Raw genomic sequence first — 12,243 nt, forward strand, 5'->3', positions numbered from 1 at the left:
GAATCGTTGCCATTTATTTCAAATGGAATTGCAAATAAACGACGTGGAATTTATAGGCTAAAAAATATATACTGCAAGCACCGAAACCTACGCTGGGTATCTGTCATCCTGCTCTGATTCCAATATTTCTACTCTGTATTCATTTTCTATATTCAAAGCAGAATATAATTCTTTGCCTAATACAGGTATGGGATCCCTTATCCGGAAACCTGGAAAGTTCTGAATTACAGAAAGGCCATCTCCCATAGACTCCATTATAAACAAAAAACTCTAATTTTTGGAAATTATTTCCTTTTTCTCTGTAATAATAAAACAGTACCTGTACTTGATCCCAACTAAGATATAATTACCCCTTATTGGGGGCAGAACAGCCCTATTGGGTTTATTTAATGGTTAAATGATTCCCTTTTCTCTGTAATAATAATAAAACAGTACCTGTACTTGATCCCAACTAAGATATAATTACCCCTTATTGGGGGCAGAACAGCCCTATTGGGTTTATTTAATGGTTAAATAATTCCCTTTTCTCTGTAATAATAATAAAACAGTACCTGTACTTGATCCCAACTAAGATATAATTACCCCTTATTGGGGGCAGAACAGCCCTATTGGGTTTATTTAATGGTTAAATGATTCCCTTTTCTCTGTAATAATAAAACAGTACCTGTACTTGATCCCAACTAAGATATAATTACCCCTTATTGGGGGCAGAACAGCCCTATTGGGTTTATTTCATGGTTAAATGATTCCCTTTTCTCTGTAGTAATAAAACAGTACCTGTACTTGATCCCAACTAAGATATAATTACCCCTTATTGGGGGCAGAACAGCCCTATTGGGTTTATTTAATGGTTAAATGATTCCCTTTTCTCTGTTATAATAAAACAGTACCTGTACTGGATCCCAACTAAGATATAATTACCCCTTATTGGAAGCAAAACAATCCTATTGGGTTTATTCAATATTAAAATGATTTTTAGCAGACTTACGGCATGGAGATCCAAATTACGGAAAGATCCCTTACCCGGAAAACCCCAGGTCCCGAGCATTCTGGATAACTGGTCCCATACCTGTACTGTAAATGTAAGGCTTTGCAATTTATTTAATATTGGGCTTATCTTACTCTTTTTTGCCATTTTCTTTCCTAAAGGAAAACCTAATATAAACAAATAACAACAAGCAGACTGAGAACTAAAAAAGATATTATTTGTCTGATTTCCTTGCAGTCTGTGCCCATTCTGCGCAGCATTCCATTCGGAAGAGTCCCGGCTTCCCATTTCTATCCCGGCAGCGCTATTGCACGCACAGTGCCCTTTATTTGTCTGCTTCTAATCAAAGTCTAATTATTCTTACCTCCCATTATTTTTTATGACTAAATTGCTTTTTAAGATTGCTCATTCTCAAAGACTATTTTTAAAGCCACCTCTTATGATTTTAATCAAGAATCCTAAAAAAAAAACCCTCTTCATGTCCTTTTTGAAAGGTTGGATTTTATCTCCATTGCATATTTTCTGTGGTCCTAAGGGACCCAGATGTGAATGTTCTCCCTCTTTTCATGGGGATTTTTGGGACTATTAATTTCACTTCGTTAGGGCGATACATGAGATGCTTATTTCCCAAAACGAACCAGATTCTTAAAGCCTTTTACTTCGAATTTTGCTGACTTTTTGAACTCATTATGCACCACAAATACATTTCAGCTTTTATAATGCCCGGCTCAGTGTGTATTTGTGGTTTCCTTTTGCCAAAATGAATCTTTGCTGAAGGACCCTTTCATAAGAATCATTCAAATAAAACTCATTATTAGTGTTTTCAACTTAAAACACTGTTTATACATTCTGTGAGCTCCCTAAGTCAAATAATATTTCAGATATAATATCCAGATGGTTTAGTTCTGAATGGCAATTTGTGAAATAATAAGGTTATATTTTGCATAACGAAGCATTTCTGATCTTTCCCACACTATGAAATTCTGTGTGTAAATTCCCTTTATAACTGGGCACAAATGTTATATATGCATCTTATTGACTCCAATGCATTTGGCATAAAAAAATTCCCATTGACTCCAATATATTTGGTGAAAGAATGGTGGTTTGGGGTTTTTGGGATATGCTTGAAGGCTCGAGCGTTCATAAATGTGCCCCTAAATGCCCACTGAGTTTATTTAACATACGTAAAAAAAGGCTTAAAAAAAAACACCCACTGATTCCAAAGTATTTGGTGAAATTTCGGCAAAATTTTACAATTTCATGAATTTTTTTAGCAATATTAAGCATTTCCCGTCGACTTCATTAGAAGTCGATGGGAATTGCCTGAAGCAACTTTTTTTCCCCCCATTTATCAAAACATTTGAGACACTCAGGAGCACATTTATCAAAGTACGATCACTTCCGAATACAAAAGAAAACTTTTTCTAAGTTTTGGTACTGTGTGTATTTTTTGCGACTTTTTAATTAATTTGCACATCTTTTTCGTATTTTGCAACAAAAAGTACGAAAATTCGGGTTTATTCAAGCTTCGGTATCGTGACTCATTCGTCCCATTTCGGGATTCGAACTTGTACTTTGATGAATCAGCCCTTCAGACTTATTAGATAGAACACTGTGGGGGTCATTTATCAAGACTGGGCAAACTTGTCCATTGGCAGTAACCTACAGCAACCAATCAAATTGTTGCATTGATTGTTCTACCTGCAGCTGGCTGAAAAAATCCAGTCACTTAATTGGTTGCTATAGGTTACTGCCCATGGGCAAACTTGCCCAGTCTTGACACGTGAAATTTGTCACCTATTGAGTTCAATGCGTTTTGCAAATTTTGTTGCCTTTTCTCGTATTTTTCAGCAGTTTTGCTGATTTTTTGGTGAAGCAAAATGGGACGAATGCGTTCGTCACTAACTGAGATCTCTGTAAATCAATGAGTTTGGTGGTCTATACAGGATGGACAAAAGGATATTTTACTCAAGCTCTCTGCACTAGAAGAAACAAATTTCCAGTTAAGGATAAGAACCCACGGAGCAAGTTCACCTGTGGGCGAGTAACCGCTCCGAAAAAGCTTTTTACCAGGAACAATAGAAGTCGCTGGTGGAAAGCCCTTCACATTGCTTCTGTTTCCGAAGTCGTGCAAAGTTGCCTGCAGGAGGAAACTTAGGGGGAGATTTACTAATCCACGAACGGTCCGAAGGCGTCCGAATGCGTTTTTTCATAATGATCGGTATTTTTGCGACTTTTTCGTCGCCGTCGAGACTTTTTCGTATGTCCTGCGATTTTTTCGTCGCCGTCGCAACTTTTTCGTATATTTTCCGCTACTTTTTTGTAGCCGTCGTGAAAAAATCAGATTGGTTTTTCCGGCGTTTACTATCGTGCAACACGAAAAAATCACGACGGCAGCGAAATAATCGCGCAAAATACGATAAAGTCGCGATGGCGCTGAAAAAGTCGCGACAAATACAAAAAATCGCAAGGGTGACGAAAAAGTCGTAAAATTTTCGTTTCCGATACAATTTTTTTCCTTTCGTGATTCGGATTCGGGGATTAGTAAATCTGCCCCTTAGTATGATTACCAAATTATGCAAATGGCTTTCCACCAGCGACTTCTATTGTTGCTGGTGAAAAGCTTTTTCGAAGCAGTTACTCGCCCAAAGGTGAGTAACTCACTCCATGGGTTCTTACCCTAAGGGCGAAGTCACATGGAGCTACTTAGTAGCAGCTACTTTTTCATGGCTACTAAACACCAGAAAATCCTGTGCCATAGACAATACTGAGAATTGCCTCCGCTAAAACACACGTAGAGACAGTTATCAGTAAATGATCAGCATTGTCTATTTTAGTAGCCATGACAAGTAGCTGCTACTAGTAGCTCTGTGTGTCTTAACCCTTAAAAAACGTAAATCCATCTCTTAATTTTACCTGACGTGGTTTTTTGCTGCCCCTGGTAACTTTGGGGGCGGAGCTTCTGAGGCAAGTTCCTCCATTCATCTTCATGGCAGTTGCGCTCCGGGACATCACCCCAGCAATATAGACTGAGCAGCAGCGCTATGTACTGAGAACGTAAATAGAACGTAAACACTTGGCAATGCTTTTCTGTTCTCTATTTCTTTTTTTATTTTTTAATACTTGGAAAGACCACATTTCCTTCATGGGGGTTGTTTCATCCCCTCGTATGAGGTAGTAGCGTTTCAGGGAAATATGAAACATTGTCTAATGAATTCCCAGACCACATATGAGACAATAGTTGCAATATAAATAATCAGCGAATGCCGAGCTGTAAAATGCTGCCTTGATGTTTATGGAATTTTGCAATACGGAACGGGAGATACGCAGTGATTAAGTGTAAATCTATATATTTCTGGGAATTCTAACCACATCAGTGTTTCTAATTTAGAAAACATCTTCTCGTTTGTATGGTGTCACAATGAAACATGTGTTTTATTGGCATCGACTGCAGCAAAGAGGCAGTTTCTGATGCACAGCCCTAACCATGCACTTATAATACAATATTTGTATAGGCAATAATGTGATAGCCAATGTATTGGCAAAAATACAGGTAAAACCATTGTAACTCACATATAATTACCGACTGAATTATGAAGCTCTGCAGCACTCATTACATTTATTGTTCAATAAAAAACATTTATATCTTTTCATGAGGTTTTTATGTATTAGTTGTGTGCCGCTAAATGTAACACATATGCCAGACTCCTCTAGTTCTTCAGATCCAAATAGCAAAGATGTATTCTTGTTCCTCTGTCATACGTTCACTGATAACTAGTGATGAGCGAATCTGTCCTCTTTCGCTTCGCCGTAAAATTTGCGAATCTTTCAAAAGATTCACGAAATGGTAAAAATGTTGCGCGACAATTCTTTTGACGGACGGCAATTCTTTTTTTTTGACACAGGTGACAATTTTTGGACACGCGGAGAATTTTAGCCCCTCCTACATGGCAATTGTTGCCCATCCTCAAACTTTAGCCCATATTTCATTTGATGAGAAAAATGTATTCACGAAACGACAGCAAAATTTGCGAAACAGCGGAAAATTCACGAAATATGTTTGTCGCTCGATTGTCTTGTCGCCCGTGTCAATTTTTTGTCACCCGCGCCCATTTTAACGTGACCATGCCTTTTTTTTACGTGATTGTGGCCTTTTTTACACGACTGCGCCTATTTTGACGCGACTGTGACTTTTTTGATGTTTAACTAATTTTTCAGGAACCGAATTTTCTCGGAAGTTTTACAAAACATTTCGCCAATGGTGAAATGCAGAAATTCTCTGTGAATCTATGCCTGCCGAAAAAATTCTAGATAACAGGTCCCATAACTGTATATGGTCCCTATTATATACACAAACCCACAGTTTCATTACTGCCATTGAAGGACAAGGAAAGCCCAAGTGATGCACTTAGCTTATTTATTTTATTGTCTCCTCCCAAATGGGGTTGCCACCTCTCCTGCCGGAGGGAGGAGGCAAGGCGTGATGTCATGGGGGTGGGCCACACTGTCACGGTATATGGTTATTGTTTGACCAAGTGAGCAGTTTACGGTGCCCATTCATGAAACCACAATTTTTTTTTTGTCAGAAAAAATCATAATGACCACGATAATATTGTTAAAATAGTACGACTTTTTCGTGGTTTCCGCTAACTTCCACGAAAAAGACTAAGACCATTTCGGAATTCATTCAAGCTTTGGTATCGTGACTATCTTTTGGCCAGGTTGGATCTCTAGAGTGCCATTGAGTCCTATGGGAGACTTCCCTTGGGCCAGGTTGGAGCTGCAGAGTGCCATTGAGTCCTATGGGAGACTTCCCTTGGGCCGGGTTGGAGCTGCAGAGTGCCATTGAGCCCTATGGGAGACTTCCCTTGGGCCGGGTTGGAGCTGCAGAGTGCCATTGAGCCCTATGGGAGACTTTCCTTGGGCCGGGTTGGAGCTGCAGAGTGCCATTGAGCCCTATGGGAGACTTCCCTTGGGCCGGGTTGGAGCTGCAGAGTGCCATTGAGTCCTATGGGAGGCTTCCAACATCATACATTGAAGTTTCAAAGCCAGAAGGTTTTTTGCGCCGGTTACGATCGTTCGGATACAAACATTTTATGACTTTCGGATCGCAACCACAATATTTTCATACGACCGAGAAAAGAATTTTTGTGCAATTTTTGCACATCAGAAATTATCGTGGTTACTCCAGATTTTTTCCAACTCGTGCTTTTAACTAGGGAAAATTTGTGGTTTAATGAATGGGCCCCTAAATCTTGATTTGCAGTTTTACCAATAGACCTTGCTGTACGTCCATTGAGATAAAATTAAAGAAACAGTAATCCATATCATGCTATGCAGCTTCCATAAGGAGATCAAAGCTCTCGCTGTTGTTGTATATAATGCTTTGCGCCCTGCACATCGTAGAATACACAACTGCCACTCAGTTTGATCTGCTGGCATTCACACCGGGTTTCATGCTCCTTTACCCCAGGAACAAGCAACACTGAAATTGAATTCATAACAAATACATGCTGTCCTGTGTGCAACATTTTGCCTTGCCTAATGAAATTACTATATGTCAGCAACTGGCTGCATCAAAGGAACTTTACCATACGGTAAATGAAAATATACAGTTGGCAAGAAAACAGCGCTGAACTGATTCCATCTGGGCAGTGTCAGATTTATTATAATAATTAGAGCGCAGTGATACATGGGTCAGATCTGGAGGATACCTTACACATGTTGGCACATTATAAATCTGCTAACTTTGCATTTCTTCCCTGGAAAACATGATTGTATCACCATTGGCTTTATAAAACAATTGCAAGCGTGTACGGCCAGCTGGGGATATTGCCCGAAAATCAAGTAACTTTTAATTTTTTTGAATGCCTCCATGCTGTTTGTTTATAAATAGGCATTGGCTTACAACTTCATACAGTGAGTAACATGTTGCTCCCCAACCCCATTGATTTGCTCTCAGTGGCCTCAAAGCAGGTGCCATTTTTACATTTCTGGCTTGGAGACAAGTTTTGGAAGCCCAGAGACACAGTTTTACTCCAAGCAGAGCCTCCTGCAGGCCAGCAGGCCACATGGCGCTACTAAATAGCCAATCACAGCCCTTACTTGGCCCCCAACAAACTTTTTTCATGCTTGTGTGGCTCCCCAACACTTTTTACATTAGAGTGTGGCTCACAAGTAAAAAAAAGTCAGGGATCCCTGGAATAATATAACCAAAGATTTACACTAGAAGATCACAGTTAGAGCATGTTAGAAGTAAAAGTCTTACCCTTAGTTAAGGAGCCAGTAGGGAAATCACATTAGAAATATTGCTGGCAGGCACATCTGGATATCAAAAAGTGATCAAGAAGCAGGGTTGTTTAAAATAAGAACTCTGAAGGTTTATTTATCCATACATAAAATGCCAAAAAAGTAGCCTTACGCGTTTCGTACCTAAAGGGTACTTAATCATAGGCTAAATAACAGTTTACATACACAGTGTATTTAAAGATCAAATAGCCAACCATATCCACCGAATGTTGGCCAATCACAATACAGAATCAATTAACATTAATTAAGTATCCATTGTGATTAGGTTAAAAAACTAGGGGGGAGATTTATTAAGACACGAATGCTCCGAGCGTTCATTTTCGACGATTTTTTCGAAAAAATCTGCCGCAGTTTACAATCGTTTGGTACGAAAATTTTGTGACTTTCAGATCGCCAATACGATATTATCGTGACTAATGCGATTTTTTCGTAAGCATTTTCGTGATATTCGCGATCTTCAGAAATTATCATATCCAATCCGAATTTTCCCCATTCCGGATTGGAACTCGTGTTTTAATGAATCAGCCCCTAGGTATGTTGGATTACCCGTATAAGGGAATGGTATCCGCCATTAAGCACGTAGTTAGTAAATAATAAATAAATAAATGTTCTAATATAACTAAAGCTGAAGTTTATAGACACTATTGACGTAGAAGAGCCATCTCTTTTCTGTCTATAGCGTTTTACACGTGTAAAGCTGGCCATACACGGGCAGATCCGCTCGCTTGGCGATGTCGCCAAGCGAGCAGATCTTCACCCGATATCCCCACCAACGGGTGGCGATATCAGGGAGGCATGTAGGTGAATTCTGCATGCGGCAATGGGGCAGTTGGTTCGGGGACCGCATCAACGAGCCGATACGGTCCCCGATCCGACGAGATTTTCTAACCTGGCCGATCGATATCTGGCCAATTTCAGGCCAGATATCGGTCGGCCAGGCCCCTCGTTTCTGCCCCTACATGGCCCGATAAGCTGCCGAGTCGGTCCAAGGGACCCATATCGGCAGCTTCTATCGGCCCGTGTGTGGGGACCTTAAGGCTTCAGATCTGAGTGTGTGGGTATTGTTGTTGCGATTCAGTAGCTGCTGACAATAAGTTATGCGCTTCTCCCTTCACAGCCTAATAACTGGTATTACAGAATGTGTCAAAACAACGTTGTCAACAAACCTGCGATGCTGTCAATAAAGATTAAGGACTGATTGATTTTCGCCGCTTTGAGGCTTAACTGAGATAGAAGAAGACTATTATCTTGCAAAGACGGGATGCATGAGTTGTAAGGTAGAAAACGGTGTTTTGTTTCGATGTTAAATGGAGTTTGAAAAGAACACAAACACATCTGCAATAACATCTTCCTGCACATTCATTGTTCGTAAGCCCAGCCTGCTTCCCAAAGAATTCCTCCACTACCAACAACAGGATAAATGTAATTCTCTGTAGTAATAAAACAGTACCTGTACTTGATCCCAACTAAGATATAATTACCCCTTATTGGGGGCAGAACAGCCCTATTGGGTTTATTTCATGGTTAAATGATTCCCTTTTCTCTGTAATAATAAAACAGTACCTGTACTTGATCCCAACTAAGATATAATAACCCCTTATTGGGGGCAGAACAGCCCTATTGGGTTTATTTAATGGTTAAATGATTCCCTTTTCTCTGTAATAATAAAACAGTACCTGTACTTGATCCCAACTAAGATATAATTACCCCTTTTTGGGGGCAGAACAGCCCTATTGGGTTTATTTAATGGTTAAATGATTCCCTTTTCTCTGTAATAATAAAACAGTACTTGTACTTGATCCCAACTAAGATATAATTACCCCTTATTGGGGCAGAACAGTCCTATTGGGTTTATTTAATGGTTAAATGATTCCCTTTTCTCTGTAATAATAAAACAGTACCTGTACTTGATCCCAACTAAGATATAATTACCCCTTATTGGGGCAGAACAGTCCTATTGGGTTTATTTAATGGTTAAATGATTCCCTTTTCTCTGTAATAATAAAACAGTACTTGTACTTGATCCCAACTAAACTAAACCCTATTGGGTTTATTTAAATGATTTTTAGCAGACTTAAGTTATGGAGATCTAAATTACAGAATGATCCCTTATCCGGAAAACCCCCAGGTCCCGAGCATTCTGGATAACAGGTCCCATACCTGTACTAGTGATGATGAGTGAATTTTTTTGCCAGGCGAAATTACGCATTTCTCCATTGGCAATTTTTTTTCTGAAACTGCCGCAAAAATTTGCAGTGATAAATTGTCAAATGAGGAAAAAGTTGCAGTCACATCAAAAAATCTGTGGAAAATGGAAAAGTTCATGCAATAGCCGCATTTTGTGAAATTTGGCAAGAAAGGACAGGCTCATAGCTAACAGGTATGCATTGACTGTTGGGAGCCTCTGATTTTCAGCATTGGAAAGTGGTTCATGGCAGTGCCCAACATTTTTATTTCTGCTACATACTTACTCCCACACTACAGTTACAGTTAGAGCTGCATCACTTCCTGTCAGCTGATCCCTGAAGAAGAACACAGACCACGACAAAATGGTGGCTCAGGGGAAAGGATGTAAAAGAACAATATTCAAAGCTCAATTCGGTTCATACCAAATAAAATATCAGAAATATCCCATTGATCTCATACTTAGAAACCCTAACCCCAAAAAACTGGTATCAAACCTGTACAATATACTACAAGATACCATCAAATCTCCCTTTGATAGAGCACTTGTTAAATGGCGCCAGTCTACCCCAACTATTACAGATGAACAGTGGGAAGAAGCCACAGACTCTGCGTATAATTTTTTAATATCTACCAGGGACAAACTAATAAACTTCAAAATTCTGCACCAATTCTACTATACTCCTGCTAGATTGAACCGAATTTACTCTGATAGAACATCAGCGTGCCCCAGGTGTCAAGAGGCTCAAGCCAATTTCCATCATATCATATGGTCTTGCCCCCAGATTCAGAAATATTGGAAAGGAATTATGAAGTGTCTAAACGATAACCTAGCCATACCACATATTGTAGCAATTGAATTCTGTCTATTCGGGGTAATAGACGAAGTTATACCACTTAATAAAACCTGTATACTGTGTAGAACACTATTATTTTATGCCAAAAAGAATATAATTTTGAACTGGTTGAAACCCACCACCCCCACTATTTCCCAATGGTTGAACTTAGTGAATAAAATGCGACCAATGATCAAGCTAACGTACGAAGCTAGAGGAATCCCTGACAAATTTGATAGAGTTTGGGGCACATGGGTAGATGTCTATCCTATTTCCTAAACACTACTGACGAGGGCCCGTCCCATAAGATTGATGGAGAAATACCTTTTCCTTAATATATTGTATAAAGAAAAACCAATAACACACAATGACTGGAAACTTGTCTAATGTACAGCTCCTAGGTAAATATGTCTGATCTACATTCTGTATAAACATCCTCTGTATACTGACGATTTAATGCTCTGAATAAGAAACGACTGTTAGTTAATGTCGTATGTCTTGTCTGTTTTGAAATAAAATAAATAAATACTTTAAAAAAAAAAAAAAAAAGAACAATATTCATTGATATATATATATATATATATATATATATACAGGTATCGGACCCCTTATCCGGAAACCCGTTATCCAGAAAGCTCTGAATTACGGAATGCCTGTCTCCCATAGACTCCATTTTAATCAAATAATTCAGAATTTTAAAACTGATTTCCTTTTTCTATGTAGAAATAAAACAGAACCTTGTAATTGATCCCAACTAAGATATAATGAATCCTTATTGGATGCAAAACAATCCTATTGGGTTTAATTAATGTTTTATTGATTTTTTAGTAGACTTAAGGTATTGAGATCCAAATTACGGGAAGACCCCTTATCCGGAATACCCTTGGTCCCGAGCATTCTGGATAATGGGTCCTATACCTGTATATATATATATATATATTCCAGTTTGGTTAGATTCTTTAATAGGCCATTTAACATGATATAAACTGTATGTTGGGTAAGTATTCATTCTGGGGGTATAGTTTTAATTTAATTTTATCACACTTTGACTGTTATTCAGAATATAGAGATTTAATGATTAATGGGGGTTCATTGGTCAGATGTATTACATTCAAGTGAAATGTATTTTTCCTTGACTCGTTGGAAAGGCAGCCATGCAGTATTTCTTTATTATGTAGACAAGTGTCTTACTACAAATGTCTGAGCTGTAAATAACTAGAAACGTATTGCTCAGAGAGCCTCTCTTTCCATTCCTTGTATATTCCCCCTGTACATTCCAGCCAAAATGAATCTTTCTTGCAATTTGTCAAATTAAGTAAATCCCAGATCTGGATAAATAAGCAACTGTAACAATGGGCAGTATTTTCCCTTCTGAACCACATTGACCCTCATTGTTCATAAATATTCAGCTTTTCCAATGGATATTACATTACAATTTTTTTTTCCATCCAGTCAGTAGTTGGGCCTGTATTTTGCTTATTGTTATCCAACAGGAACCGTTAGGGAAGGTATATTATTCCAGACTTGACCTATGACATTGACTGCAGCAAATACTTTGCCTTTAAAGAAATGGAGCAGTTGATGAACGGGGTAATGTTCCTGTAAATACTACAGGAGGCTGACATGTCTGTACAAATGTGAGGCCCACGTGTATCCTGCAGATGGAAACCACATGGAACTAGAATTTTGCCAGTGCTTTTTACTCGCTGTAAGATTTGACTTCTTCCAGGTTTCACAGCTAGCTTTATATCTGCTCTAGGGCACATTTCAGAGCTTTCTATAATTAGGGCTCAGGCTTAAAAAAGTAAGATCCCATCAAAATCTTTTAAATTCCACTGATTTATGAATGAACCCTACACAAATATATATATATAGATTATTATTATTGTTGTTGAAAATATTATAATTAGGTTAGGGATTTTGGAA

This window comes from Xenopus tropicalis, chromosome 5 (assembly GCF_000004195.4).
Source record: "Xenopus tropicalis strain Nigerian chromosome 5, UCB_Xtro_10.0, whole genome shotgun sequence".
Lineage (NCBI taxonomy): Eukaryota > Metazoa > Chordata > Amphibia > Anura > Pipidae > Xenopus > Xenopus tropicalis.